General features: G+C 40.1%; 1 protein-coding gene across 1 annotated transcript in view; it reads left to right on the forward strand.

Moving 5' to 3' along the window:
• Positions 1-8,726: 8,726 nt before the first annotated feature.
• Positions 8,727-15,827, forward strand: part of LOC129777193 (cubilin) — a 305,807-nt gene continuing 298,706 nt past the window's right edge. The window contains exon 1 of the mRNA XM_055783331.1: positions 8,727-9,253. The gene's annotated coding sequence lies outside the window, so the exon portion shown is untranslated. The remainder of the gene's footprint in view (positions 9,254-15,827) is intronic.

The following is a 15,827-nucleotide window of genomic DNA, read 5'->3' on the forward strand; positions in this document are numbered from 1 at the left end:
CATTAATTGATAAAAAATGTAGTTCGTTCATATTTATTAATTCGATTATTTTCACCTTTAATAACATTACTTTATTTATGTTGTGGATTATTATAAGAAAAGGAACCTTTTTCCCCCTCCGGATTATTGGATCTCTTTTGACATTTTTATTGGATTCTTTTTGACAACCATTTTGATTCTATCCGGATGATCCAGGTGTAAAATAGTAATATCTCTCACAAAACAACATGAAATTTGTTCGTTTGAAATTAATCGTATGAATTTCATGCATATGGAATGTTGACCTTGAAGCCATTTTATTTGGCAATTAAGAGTTTCCCACCACCTTTGAGCTATAATATGTTGAATTAGAAAGCCTCTAAATATGGGTACCCCTGAGTCATGATCTGAGAGTCATGATGGGTCATGATTATCAAATCCCTGAAGCCCAACAGTAAACCTGATGTGTTGCATCTACAATCAGAATTTTACGAAAACGCCAATACGCAGCAGCCATCACAGCGTAGACGCCAACCCGCGTAACGCCATAACACACCGTACGCAGTAGTGGAACGTTAGATTCCACCCATTACTCTCGGACACATGCGCTCTCTTTTCTGGTGTTGTCCTTTCTCCGGTTTTTCTCCGACAATACACACACAGCTACACAGTGTGTGGAAATTGTGTGGAGTAAAGAATGCGTTGTTTCCCTTTCCTACCCCACGGAAAAGCACGATACGGTAGAAATAAGTCACATATAATTGATGAGTGTGAACCGCAGAGCCGCTCCCAACGTGAGCCGTTGCTCGAGCATGGTCTCACTGGGTGAGATTATTGGTATGGGTGGACGGAACGGGCCTAAGTTTGGGGAGTGGTGGGCTGTAGTGGGATCGATCCACTTATTCAATCCGAATTGCTCCATAAGGAGCAGTTCCACGCCGAATCGTCCGAAAAACAGCCGATTTTGACACGTCCCTCTCCGATTTCTCTCAAAGCTTTGTAGGTGGCAGCTATACTAAATTATTTTTTTGTATTATATGAAATTTTTTAATAAAGACTGATTTTTCAAAAAGTTGATGGCTTGTGTCCGAGACATGACCACATTGACCACAATTGACGTAGGATAACGTTGCGAGGGCGCACAGTGGTAAAAAAAAGATTAAATTGAGGTAAAATTGATAATTCTTCAGGAATACTTTTTCGACACATGATGTCTTCCTAATAGTTGCTCTTATGATCCCTGGCCAAAACGGAGTGACCGAAGTTTAGTTCATTATATCACCGCTAGGGCACACATTTCATCCGAAATGCCTTTTAGAAACATTGTATCTTCTACAAAGTTGATCCCTGGCCATAACGGGTTGACAATAGCCTAGTTCTAAAAAAAACTAGATGGAGCGCTGATGTACATTTTTTGAAAAATTTAAGAAAAAGAAATTTGTGCAGAATGTTTTTTTTATAAATAAAAATACAGTTTGAAATCCGTAATATGGGATATGGGTTAATTTACTTGTGTTGAAAAAAAATTAAATTTGAGTAATTTATTTATATTTACTGATAAAATAAACATAAAAAACAACAAAAGATTACTTGGAAAGCTTCAATACTGATTCAGGAAATTCCTTAGGATTCTCCGGCATAGTTGCTCTGTTTGTCGAGAAAATCACATCTCTGGTTAGCAACAATCTATAGAATAAGTTAGTCATTGAGACAATTTTGGAGGGTTTTCGATTCCTGTGTTCGCGGAATGAGTGTATATTTTTATTGTGCGCCTCCATTGCTTCTTCGGAATATATCTCCATGGGTAGTTTCAGCGATGACATTATGTCTGCTCCAGAATGAAGTGTACAAAAAAAAAAGAAATCCTGTATTTGACGATATCGTTTAGGGGTTTTCAAGAAAACTTTCTCACTGTATTACCGTCATTTATACAGCCTTAATCCTATTTAACGACATCCACCAACATTCCTAGTTCCATCCGTAGTTCATTTCGGATTCGTGTCTCAAGAATTGTGTGATGGGACGGAAAAATGTTAGCTAAGTTGATGACTTTAGGCAATCGATTTCACCAAAAAATACAAAGCTTTTTAAAATTCGCTTCAAAAACACACATTCACACCTTCATAGTTCAGTTTTACGGGAAGAATGAGTTCTTCGTAACTCTCCTACGTATCCAAACAGTTCGTAGCCATTTCAGGATTATTGAAAATGATGAAAAGTAGTTTTGAAATAAGTTCTTTACCATCCATTTTGAATTTAGTTGCAGCGATATACAAAAGTTCAACAGAAGAGTGCTTTCTCGAAGCGTTTCTGTGTTTTGTCTTTTCGACCGTAATGTCGAATCTAGGATTGGGCGATCTCTAGAAAAAGATCGATCTTTACTTTTCACTTTTTTTTTCAAACATCAAAGGCATTTTATTTTGATTCTCAGCATGATGAAACTTATAATTCGTTCTTACATTTTTACATGACAATTTCCTCCATATTTTTCCACTAGATACTGAGAAAAACGTACGACCAGTTCTAGAGTGAGCATCCATGCGCCCAGCTGACAACAGCATAATAATCACTATATTGGCATAAAAAAAAAATAATAAAAAAATACATTTTCGAATATACCTTAACCATTTCTCAAAATATCTCAACACTCAACTTTAATTCTAACATTCGAAAAAAAATAATGAAAATCCGTTAAAGAGTCCATCTTTCCAGAGTAGGACCTCCTTCTTAAATAAATTAATTGAAAATTATTATTAGAAATTGAACAGCTGGTACTCATCCAGAACTTCGCTGACAATAATCCCATAAAATCCAACCGAGCTTTGTCAAGTCAGACATTTAGTCGAAATCTTGTTAGTAGTCCCAGTTATAGAAAAGAACGCTTCAACTGAAACTGATATCACCATCCAATTTCGTCACAATTTCCAATGCCAGCCTAGTGAAGGATGGTTTAAATATAACTTGTGTTTTGTAATGACCAAACTCTCCTAAATTTACGACCACTGATTTTACAACCTGGAAAAGGATACAATGTTTATGAAATTTGTCAGATGGCTTATGGTGAGATGAAATTCAATGTCACTGAAAAATAAATTTACAAAAATTCTACAATTGAAAAGATCGGAAAGATCGATTTCCGCGATTTTCTTGAGTACAAACAATCGATCCCAAAAAATGGGAATCGGAGAGGAAAAGATCGATCTTCTAAATATCGATCCAAGATCGCCCAATCCTAGTCGAATCCTCAAACGATATCGAAGGACGATCAACTTTAGCCCGTCGTTTCTTATTAGCATTTTCTGGTATTTTACCATCCAAGCAATCATCAAAATAGGATTAAAATACGAAAAGGAATAGAAAAAAAGCGGTTTGCCGCATATTTCTCATCGTTCATAAAAGTTGGAGCAAAAACGTGATGTTTCACTTCGAACGACTGAAGCTCCCAAATCATATTTGGCGGGACGGACTTCGAGAAGCTTAGCCAACATATGCTCAATCAATTTCTTTTTCAGCGCAGCCCTGGCGAGATTCACTTTCTCCCGAAGGTGCTCAAAAAGTTGTCTCCTAGAAACCGAAAATAACTTCATTCTGTTATAAAAAAACGATACCATCAGTCTTAACTAGGTATCCCTTTTCTATACGTTTATTAATCATAACTACTTGATTTGGTCACCAAATAAATGCTTCCGGTTTACAAATTTCAAACACCACGTAACCACGTAAACAAAGCAAATAATACAGCTGTTTGACCTTATAAGGCTGTGGAAACTAGGCAACAAATCGACTCCATCTTCAGAGAACATAATCCTTACATGAGGAATAACACATATTTACACATATTATAAATTTTTTAACTATTGAAACAGTTAAAAAAACAGGAAGTGGCTTATATCTGTTGTATAACCGCAAGGGTGACGTAGAACTATCGTTGATTTAGTGATCATTTTTTTTGACCCGCCAGAAACAAAACGCTCTTGGTGATACTAAGTTGGCCTCAAAATAGGCTTGCAAAAACTGGCTGTCTGAGTTTTTGCAGATAAGGAGGGGGGGTGGGGGTTTTAGAAGGGGGGATAATGAAGTTGTCTTCTGAATGGCAACAAGTTTGCGAACAAAACGGCGCATATTTGACTTAAATTGGATAATTTTAAGTGTGTTGAATAAAGCGTCAAATTTCGATCAGAAATACGACATTTCTTTTTCCCCAACCCTATATTTGGTCGTAGTGTTATATGGTTAGAAAACATTAAAAGAAACTCTTTGGCTTGAATGTTTTTTTTTCAATTCCCAGGGGAACTGGCAGATTATTTTTCAACAACGATGACATCTTTCCGGAATCTTCTCGATGCTGGACCAAACAAAAATAGTTCCGCGCGTGTAAGTGTGTGTGGTGGCTGCTCCGATGTCTCAATGTCTCAAGCGGAACCGTTTGTGGCATCACTTTCCTCCTGATGGATTCCCTTCTGGCCTAAGGTGCACAAACAGGCTCTTGGTGACACAGTTCATCAGCGCTTTCATGATAAACGAAGTTAGCTTCACCACAACAGCGACAACATGCTCCAATCGCTGTTCAATTATAACTGAGTGGATTTCCGAGCGGTGCCCGCTTATATACCGATTGGATATTTCAATAGCAATTTTAAGGCTATTGAAACAAGTTGAAAGGAACTGGCAGATTATTTTCAGTAACGATTAGATATTTCCACATTTTCCTCGATACTGGAAGCCCACCAGTGGTTAATGCTAACTCGATAACCATCTGTTAATAGCACTTGATTGAAACATATTTGGTCACAGTGTTACATGGATAGAAAACATTCAAATAAACTCTTTCACATGAATGTATTTTTAAATTCCTAGAGGAACTGGCAGATTATTTTCCGGATCTTTCTCGATCCAAACGGAAAGAATTCCGTGCGTGTATGTGTGTGTGTGTGTAGCGGCTGCTTCGAGATCTTCCCGGGGAACCGTTTGTAGCATCACTCTCCTCCTGATGGATTCCCTTCTGGCCTAAGGTGCACAAACAGGCTCTTGGTGACACCGTTCATCCGCGCTTTCATGATAAATGAAGAGCTTCACCACAACAGCGACAACATGCTCCAATCGCTGTTCAATTAGAACTGAGTGGATTTCCGAGCGGTGCTCGCTTATATACCGATTGGTGATTTCAATAGCCTATTTTGAAAGCAAATTTAAGACTATTGAAACAAGTTTTTGGATCAGAAAGTAACAAGTATAGAACGCGTAGACATTTTATCTTTCGAATGAAGTGTTTATCATACCATTTCGTTCAGTTGTTTAGGAGCTATTAACACTCAAAATCTCGGTCTCCGGCGTAACGCTTTAGTTTTCGAAACTTTGATTTTACACCCCGGTATAGAAATGAAAGACGTAGTCCTACGTCAAAAAACTGCATGATCTTGCACAGTAGATCCTAAACAGAACGTTTACAGTGTAAAACTAACCAACTTGTTGCATTTTAACCGAATTTAAACAGAATTTTCTGCCGGCGCTCTTAAATCGTGGTTTAGTTACATACAAATTACTCCCAAATTCATAGCGTAGATTTTTAGCAGCCCAAAAAAAATTGGTGGGTTATATCTATGATATGACCGCAAGGTCGACGTGGGATTATCTTAGCTAAGCAATCATTTGTTTGTATTGATTAAATTTTTGATTGAATGAAACAATTTCCGAATTCAATTGAATTCAATATATTTGCTTTGTGAGTAATGAGATTGAATAAATGCCATGTAAGATCAATTCATGCATTGTGATAGATTATGTTCTTCGTTACAATTATATTTAATGGCAGTACTTTTACGTTTGGTATGATGCCTACGACAAAATATGTCAACGGAAGAATTATCAAATTAAATTTCATTTTTCATTCCCCTCTGAAGTTTGCATCTCTCAAGTATACGTACTTCTCGAACCACGAATTTGCTTGATTTGACAAAATTCAGACATTCAGTTTCGATTTTGACATGTACGTCGATGACATATTTTTTAATCAATAGGCGTTATCGCAGCAAATGGTTATCAACATTTTGTCTAATCATCAAATTGTATGCGTAGAAATTCAGTAAGCAGTAGATATGAAGGGATATCCTTTAATACAATCTCGAATAAACGAGCCAAAGAATTGTTTGTTACCCGCTTTTGTAATCCGTGCTAGGAAAACACTTTTCGGAGTGCAAAAAAAAAACATGCGGGATGTACTCTCGGCTTGCATCAACAACTTCAACTTCTACTTTTTATACTACTTTAAACTTGAAAGTTCATTCGCCTCTAAAATCTGCACGATTCTATCAGGTTCCTAAGTTTAGAAGACCGTGTCAAGGAATATTCTAGTCTGCACAAAGGCAAGCGAGTACGAAAGTACTCACAGTGCATTTATTTGCCGATTTATCCAGACACTTTGATTTTGAAGTCTGCGTTGGGGAAACACATTTAAGCTGAAACAAAAATGCCTATGACTTGCATGTTTTTGCTATGCCGATTTCCCAAAACACCTTGGTTTAAAAGTCTGTATTAGGTAAACACATTTCAGTCGGAACAAAATACCCCCGACTTGCATGAATTTGCAAGGCCAATTTCCCCACGCTCCATGGATTAAAGCCTGTGTTAGGGAAACACATTCCAGTCGGAACAAAAATACCCCCGACTTCCATGTATTTGCAAAGCTGATGAAAGTTTAATTTCAAAAATCGGAGATCAAATGCTCCGGACTTAAATGTATTTGCAATGCCAATATCCTCACGCTCCTTGGATTTAAAGTCTGTGTTAGGGAAATATATTTCAGTCGGAACAAAAATACCCCCGTCTATCATGAATTTGCAATTCTTTCTTTCTTTCTTTGTTTTTAAGAGGCTTTAAACTTTGCAGTTCATTCGCCTCTATTTGCAATTCCAATTTCTTCAATACTGCTTGTTTTTGAAGTCTGTGTTAGGGAACACATTCCCGCGAGAACAAAATTTCCCCTACTTTCATGTATTTGCAATGCCGACTTTCCCAAGGCTGCTTGGTTATGATGGCTGTGTTGGGGAAACCGTAAATCGGGCCAATCAAAACGAGGCAGTTATGGCGTTTAGATAACGCTTAACTTTTTACAGTTATTCAATTGTTTATTTAATGAACAATAACATTTTATTAATTGCGATAGATGCGTAGAAATATTCCTTATCAGTTGATGCAAACATCTCTCCGATCCAGTAAGAAATGTTCGAGTTATAAGCCTTCTGAATCGTTCATTTTCTCCTGCATGTTCTATGTTTAGGTTTTCATTTTACCTCCCATATACTCCGGTTAGACGTAGTCCCACGTCAAAAATGGAGTTTTGCCAGATATCTTTAAAAATTTTTGCTTAAGTAAAATATTGAAATAATATTCCAAATGAAGCGAGAAGAACATTTTCTGTTTGTGGTAGTATAACTGCCACGACCTTACAAAGGGTTAAGTCAGGCGTCTCGGTGCGTGCGACGCTTTGACTTGAACGGTGCAGCAGGATTAAAAAAAGACCGGTGCGATTGCGCGTCACACCATTTTTTCTTCTTTTTGCTCGTTTCATCGTTCAGGCGGAAATCGCCAAGATTTTTTTTCAGACCCTTTTAAGGCAGTATTCTATTCTTTGAATTTGTTTGCTATTTTGTGGTATGTAACACCCTTTTCGGTGCACCAATTGTGCAGAATTTTCTTTTTAGTTTCTAAATCAATCCGCGTCATTTCGAAAACAACTTTATGACATTGACTTTTGACATGTGAACAAAGCGTGCTCTGATTACACGAAAAAAAAAATCACCCGTTTGTGTGTAATAACGTGTTAAATGTTTAACACTACTTTTCGATACACTCCTTAATAACCTCACGATTTATTTTTATGATGATAAGGTACTATAAAAACAGTTTCTAGTGATAGCTGGATAGTACCACTACATTTAGAAAAGGACCTTTTCCGACGTGGAGGAAAATGCCTAGCAGTCAGTACAGATATATGGGCTATTAGGAGCTCTTTTATCAACTCTACTTTAACACGCTCGTCGCTCCGTCACCCACATATGGGTGATACTTTCATCGTTCAAATTGAATAGATTTTTTAAATAGCACTTAATAGAATAGGCACCCAAGTGTAACTATAGGGTATGTAGAAAAATAATAAAATGATAACCATATTGTTATAATGTTTTTACCATACTTTTTATTGAATTATAGTTCGGATGGTTTGTACTGCAGTTTTCTGCGAAACCCATATAACATGACTTTGGCATGCGTAATTGTTGTCAATTCGTCCTCAAATTGAAAGAAATATTGCTAGATCATGAAAAAGTTGTCTGCAAACTAAGTTTGATATTCATTTAAAAATTTATCCGCAAATTGGGCTCCACAAGAAACTCAGAAACGTCGCGTTGGGCGACGAAAGCGTTAACCTTACGCCATGATTTAGTTTACAAATGAGCGGACCAAATTCAAACGCTTCGATGGGACACGCAACAATCGTTTCATCCCAAAACTGGATACATAATCGATTGAATTTCGCTGTGAATGTGGCACTTTTCCTCTGACCACCCATTTAAGGATCCCGTTCGGAACCACTGGAAAAGGGAAACGGTTTTCCTCGCTCATCTCACTCATCACTACGACATCACGGTGGTGGAAAATCCTCTCCCGAGGAGCGGATATTGGGTGAGCATTCGGTGAGATGTTGGCACAACATTGGGGCCGTTGCGTGTTGGTAGCAGCAGGAGCAACCGACATTGCGACTTGAAATCATCACCAGCAGTGGCAGCACCCAAGAGTTGTCGGTTTGGTTCAGAAGAAGAATTGCAGTTCCAGCGGAGAGAGAGTGTCGCGAGCAGGCTACAGAGTGATTCTTTCGGGATAAGGCTGGTTGGAAAAATTCCTTTTTCCTTTCGAACGGTTTGGGTGGATTTTTGCGTGTGCTCGCTTTTCCGGAGGACTGAAGGAACGGAACAAAGGACGTTGTTGGGTTAACGTGCGTGCTGTGGGGCGTCGGTCGTCGGAAACGGAACCCCTTAATTTTCGGAGTGGAACGGCACGGTTTCGGTAAGGGTTTTTTTGTGACAACCAGAGAAAGTGTTCGGTTGGGAAGGACGTGCAAAACAATCGATCTCATCGGAGGGGCGAAATAGAATCCCAGTGTGTGTATATGGTGTGCGGTGGTGGATTGGCTGTGCGAAAAATTTGTCCCGCATTGACGGAGTGCTTACGTTCCGGAATTCGCCGTTGGCTTCCAGCGGGTGTATGTACATGTTAGCGGGTAAGGATGGTCCAAAGGTAGTTTTCATCCCAGTGTGACAGAATCCTCCCTTTGGTGTCGAAATTTACATTTGCTGTCGAAGGGCGATACGGTGCGCGCGTGTGTGTATGAGTGGCGAGAAGTTTGTGATACGGGAAGATTTTCCCCGTAGGTACCAAGCCCTAATTTCCAGCCAGCAGATGTGGGCAAGTGCGTTGGTGCCAAGGGAGGATATGCCCCAAACCGTACATCGGCGGCATCAATTGAAGTGTCTATTACGGGCAGCAAAAATGCTCCACTAAAGTTTCATAATATCGAAGAAAATCAATCTGAAGAAATCAAAAGAAGGCGTGAACCGTGTGTGAGTGAGACGGTAGGATCCAGATTTGGACCAAAATGTGACACTCACACACTGGCACGCACAGTACCGAAGGTGAGAGCCACAGAGCAGACAAGTGAAGGCGTGATGGAGAGCAACGGGAGATTTTAGGTACACAGAGATGACAGATATGCTGGCTGATGGGTGCAGTTGGGGGACGGAAGCTGTGTTGGGGACGGAGGGAAGGCGAAGGAAATTCTAACGCAAGACATAGGAGGAATACCAGAAATTGACCAAAGTGGATGGCGAATAATTGTCGAGATGAATTGCCGTACGTTCAAGTAAGCGTAGCGTAGACGAAGAACTGGAGGAAAGGCCCCTTCCTTCCTATCTCATGGGAGCCGATTCTTCACTGGTCAGCACTATTGGGAAAACATTAGGTTGACTTTCAAATCAGAAGTGGAATATTGGTTATTCGGTAGACTAGTCGGGAGCTGTTGCAGATTCCCCTCACATTGAATTAACGGAAATTGCCTTAAATCTCTTGATCTGATGATGATGACAAAGAATGAATAATTTTAATCAGCTTATTCGATTCGGAAATGCCGGAGTTTTACGCGGTGTTTGCCATTGTATGCCACCACACTATCGAAAATATTTACAACTATCGTTGTTTATGGTTTCAGCTTCAGCTTCAATCACAACGAGGGTTCTTTCTAGCTGAACATTGCTGAACACATCGAGAAGGGGAAGAATTGAATAAGGGAATCAAAAGTGCTGAACAAGGATCTGTATATAACAATTGCAAGTAACTAAACATTACGACCCTCTGAGACATCTCGTAGCGTTTGACCTTGTAGATTGAGAATCAGTTGAAACTACGAAACAAAATTTCAGGTAACCAACGAACAACCTCGATCAACATCCTCTTCTTCACCAGAACTCTGAGCAGTTCTGAAAATATCTCGTATGCATAGTTATAGGCATACGTAATTAAAATTTTGAATTCAAATTTACTGAAATAGAAGTAGAAGGACCTATGCCTAGCGATACGGATGGAATATTGACGTAGTACTTCGATTGTTGGTGACAATTGCCTTTGAATTGAGCTCTTATAGTTTTTCAAAAAATCGTAAATTTAACTTTTGTAATACTCCAAATGGTGGTCTCAAAAAGAGCCCTTCGTTATGAAAAATCATCCCGCTAGAACGGGAGACGAACTCGATCCCCCGGCATAACAAGTTAACCACTCGGCCAAGGGAGCATAATCTGGAACCATTAACTGTTGAAAAAATATCTTAAATTTGTCGTGATAACCTTCGCCACAAACGCAGAGATGGCTGCTGGCATGATTGAAACGAAAGAGTAGCGCATCTAACGAACAGTGATTGGACATAAGTCGGAAGAAGGTGCGAATAAAGTCCCTCAAGAGACTCAAGTGCAGACTTTTGAACCATGGTTTGAGGCTAACCTTAGGGATAATCGAGCCCACCGGCCCAATTAATCTCCGTTCCATTTTCGTTGCCAGTTAGCGATAGTATTTTTACGGACTACAGAATAAAATTCATTGAAGGCGATTGGGTGCTGACAGATATCGCCTTCAAATGCACCTATCTTTGCTAATGAGTCAGCCCTCTCATTACCCGAAATTGAGCAACGTGAAGGGACCCATACAAAGGTAATGACATAACAGCGTCTGGTTAAAGCACTCAAAATTTCTCGTATCTTCTCAAGGAAGTACGGCGTGTGCTTTTCCGGTCTCACTGAACGGATAGCTCCGACAGAGGTAAGACTATCCGTTACAGTGTAATAGTGTTCAACAGGTCGTGAGGAGATGCTGTCCAGCGCCCAGTGTATCGCGGCCAATTCAGCAATATACACTGAGAAAGGATACTGGAGACTGCTAAAAATTCGTTGAAAACTCCAAGCCTTGTGGACTTGTGCACAGGGGATCGGTCGGTAAGGTACATATAATCACAATTAATACGCCCATACTTTGCATCGTTGGAACGAACTCCGATCGATGATAATCTGGAATTCCATGGATATGCTGCTTCATGGACAGATCAAAATCTGATCACCAATGGATTCATAACTATAAACCGGATGAGGAACCGAAGAGATAATAAATTGGAGCGATCTTTTAGTGGGAGTACTCATGCCAAAACCTCGAGACAGATCAAAATCTGATCACCAATGGATTCATAACTATAAACCGGATGAGGAACCGAAGAGATAATAAATTGGAGCGATCTTTTAGTGGGAGTACTCATGCCAAAACCTCGAGACTCGTGGTGTGTGTTGAGGGCATACATCCCAACGTAAAACGAAGACAAAGGTACTGAAGTCTCTCGAGTTTAATGAGGTGTGTTTTGGCAGCTGCCATACTCCCTCACTGAAAGAATACAACGTTATAAGATCTTCTGGATGGGATCCCCACCAGGTGCCGGTAATTGTACAGAGAAAGTTTATTCTTTGTTGGCATTTTTTTCTCAGATAGTCAATAAGGACTCTCCAAGTACATTTGGAGTCGAAACAAACCCCAAGATACTTGAATGACATAACATGAGTGATAGGTTTATCCAAAAGTTGAAGCTTTGGTTTTGCCATGCTTCCTAGAAAAGACGACCGTCTCTGTTTTCTTCGTGGGAACTCAATCTCTAGACCGATGGCCCTGGTTGAAAAATTGTATTGACATTGTTTAAAACAGTATTAAGGGTAAGGGTCCTAGCAGGTCGCATTCTTTTGATCATACGACAGCCACCATTCCATCATCTGCAAGTTGTCTTAAGCTGCAATTTTGTGTAAGGCAATGTCAATGTCGCTTACGTAGAAGTTGTACAAAAGGGGGCTTAAACATGAGCCCTGAGGAAATCCCATGTAGGAGACACGACTTACTGCCGAATCTTCGTGAGAAAATTTCAAATGTTTCTCACAAAGCAAGTTATATAACATGTTACTTGAGAGAGGTGGTATACCCCGATGGTGTAATTTATCTGACAAAACCTTCATTGAAACACAATCGAAGGCCCCCTTTATGCCCAAGAATACTGGAGCCACTTGTTTTTTTTTGGGCGTAAGCCATTTGGTTTTCTGAAAAAAGCAACGCAAGACAATCTTTCGTCCCCTTGCCCCTGCGGAACTCATATTGTGTATCTGATGGTAGCTCATTTGTTTCGACCCATCGATCAAGGCGAAACAAGATCATTTTCTCCAACAATTTCCGAATACACGACAGCATTGCTATTGGGTAGTACGAATTGAAGACGGACGCGAGTTTCTGAATAGCTAGAACTCATACCTGTCTTCAATCATCTGGAAGAATATTATGTTCCAGAAGCTGACTGAATAAATTCAACAAGCGATGTTTCGCCACATCAGGGAGGTTTTTCAATAAGTTGAACCTAATTCGATCCTATCTTGGAGCAGGACAAGTGATCACTACCGTTGGGATCACTGGATTACATCCCACTTGCAATCTAACGATAGTGAATTCGTGCAAAGCGAGAGGTCAAAAGCACTTGGGTTAGCAGAAGGTTTTGATACACGTGCGCTATCGTAGATCAAGCGATAAGGAAAGTTCCTCCAATGGAACCATCCAATGGAGGTAAACCATCTCTGGAATTGATGACTAGAGCAATCGCGTCCGCATATTCTTTCCAGTCAATGTGTCTCGTGAGGTCATATGCCATGTTTATCGATTCAGAAGAACTCAACCCATCGGTGATAGAGATTGTGATTGGCGAATGATCACTACCAGTGCCGCAAATTATCAAAATTTATTCACGAATGAAGGAATTAGCTTTCTCCCAGTGTCGGATGGATTCTCTTCTGTTGAAACTCAACACCACATCTGTCATAATGAGAATAACAGTATTGAGTATAAGTATTGAACGAAAACAACAAGAATGAATTTCTAAAAGCCTGCATTCAGGCTCTTTCATTACTGTCAATAATTTCAGGTGATTATCACGAACGTTAAGTTGATCTTCATGGCTTGCAATGAAATTTTATTGAAAATGTGTTAGATTTCCAAATTTAGAAAAAAGAAAGGACCAGGATTCCGGCAAAGGCAACATTAGTTTCGTTGAGCGTTGGCCGTTGTGCGGTTGAGCCACGTTTAGCGTTTTATATCGTTGCTGGTCATTTAGAGCCAGTATCATAAAACCGCGAATCAAAACAAAAATTGCCCATATAATTGGATGTTATGGCATTTCCGGCCAATCGGGAGTAGATTCATAGAGCATAGTCAGAGTTATACTATACATTCCATTGCCGAAGTCGCCAAATTCATCCCCAATAGCACTCCTCCATATCTGTCAATACGGTCCAAGCGTATAATATTAAAATCGTGGGAAGAGAGATCCATTTTGAGAAGAAAGTCAAGTTTCGGACAGAGCAAAAACATCACAATTGAAAAATTTGAATGTATCCAACCTAGGGATAAGGGATACGACAACTCCACTGTAAAACAGTGATATCTCAGACCTCTCTAATTTAATTAGACATCAAGAGTGATAATCATTGCAAGAAGGGGTCGTGTTTGCATCAATTGCTGCAAAATTGTCTTTAACTCTTTGCGGTCGGTATTAATTTCCGTTGAAAGAAATCCTCTTATCATTCCACGCTAATAATATTTTGTTTATACCGAGTACCGCTACCTATTGTTCACAGAATCTTCGTATACATTCGTGAGAAAGTTCTCTGAACATTAAGATTCGTTTACAAAAAATGTGGACTATTACATGGTTGAATAAAGTATTTAGTATGATTCCTTGCTGTGATGGCTGAAAGCAGATAAACGACCGAAAAGGGTATACTGGAAGCATTGCAGTGAAAATAGTTCTGATGGAGTCGGAAACATTAAAGCACGTGAAGATTCGATCCACAAGGACATACAACTTTATAAATTCCGATTGGGGAGTTGTACTTGACGCTAAAAAAGGGACAGTTGGGGCTTTGATGTCCCCTCGATTTCTGGGTCGTTCGTGATATCACGTTGACATGATCACATCCCTTACCGCAGTGGATCCTGAATCTTAATTTTTGACACGATCAGCAACAGCCTAACTCGTGTTTGACTATCATAACTGTGTTGTAATTAACCTGATCTATGTGAACGAAAAAAATATTCAACTACTCACATTGAAGCGCTTTTTACAAACCAACTTTCTTGACGAAGAAAATTTGCTCAATACTCTTCTCCATGCCAGCATCGATGCCCCCAAAGAGTACAAACAGAAAATTTCTGATCTGAGGAAATGGTTTCATCCCATTTGATGAAAATGTTCACTCTATTTTCAGATAATTTGTCACATCTGACATTTCGACTTCTCTCGTTCTTCCGAGCCACACTTCCAGCAACATCAGTGGCAGCAATAGCAAGCCTGTCGGAAGGACAAAGTCGCAAGCTGTCGATAAAAATATTGTTCACTTCAGAGCTCACCTTAGGGCACTGTGGATCGAACGGAGGGCACACGAAGAGAAGCACATAGCATATACCTAGTTGTTTGGTCCCGTCAAACTCAGGCCGAACTCGGCAAGCAAGCAGTTGGTTGGCAAGGCGACTGACTGAACTATGTGAATGCTGCGGGCGCTGCAATCCCTCGTCATGGTAGGGGGAAAATTCGATGACACAAAAGATGGTGTAAAGTTTTCCTCGCCATTCTTCTGCCACCAGAAACAGCTTCGCCGTTTGGCGGTGATAAACTCGCTCTCGCCACTTGCCACTCACCTTTCTTCTTTTCCCCGGCGCGTGCAATTCATCCCATCTTCCGCTTATCGACGCTTTCTTAGCTCAACTAACTCCAAACGGTATCGTTGGATTGGGGGCGAGTCTTGGACAGGACAAATGGACAGCGTTGAAGGGTTCGACACCGATTGCTTTCGGCAGCGATGGTCACTTTTCCAGTATCCTCTTTTCCTCACTTCAAACCGTTAATTTCGTTTTTGCCCGTCTTTCTGTAAGACGAGATGAGGGGCGAAAATTTGGAACGAAAGTTTTTTCTCCCGTTGTTGCTTAGCTTTTTGCTGTGCGTGAGCTGAAACTTGGAGGCAGAAAAGAGGCAAGAAAAAAACTCTTCCGACACGGAAACAACGGACGGAAACTCGCTCGATTAGCAACGCGAATTGATTGATGGAGTGCCGAAGAGGCGGATGGGTGTGAGGCATGTTGAAATGTCATGTCGATCATGTATCACACGCAGCATCAGCAGTAGCAGCGTTAGCGGGCGGAAGCAATGATGTGTTGGTGTCATTAAATTGCTGTTCGGTGCG

The sequence above is a fragment of the Toxorhynchites rutilus genome, chromosome 1, assembly GCF_029784135.1.
Source record: "Toxorhynchites rutilus septentrionalis strain SRP chromosome 1, ASM2978413v1, whole genome shotgun sequence".
Taxonomy (NCBI): domain Eukaryota; kingdom Metazoa; phylum Arthropoda; class Insecta; order Diptera; family Culicidae; genus Toxorhynchites; species Toxorhynchites rutilus.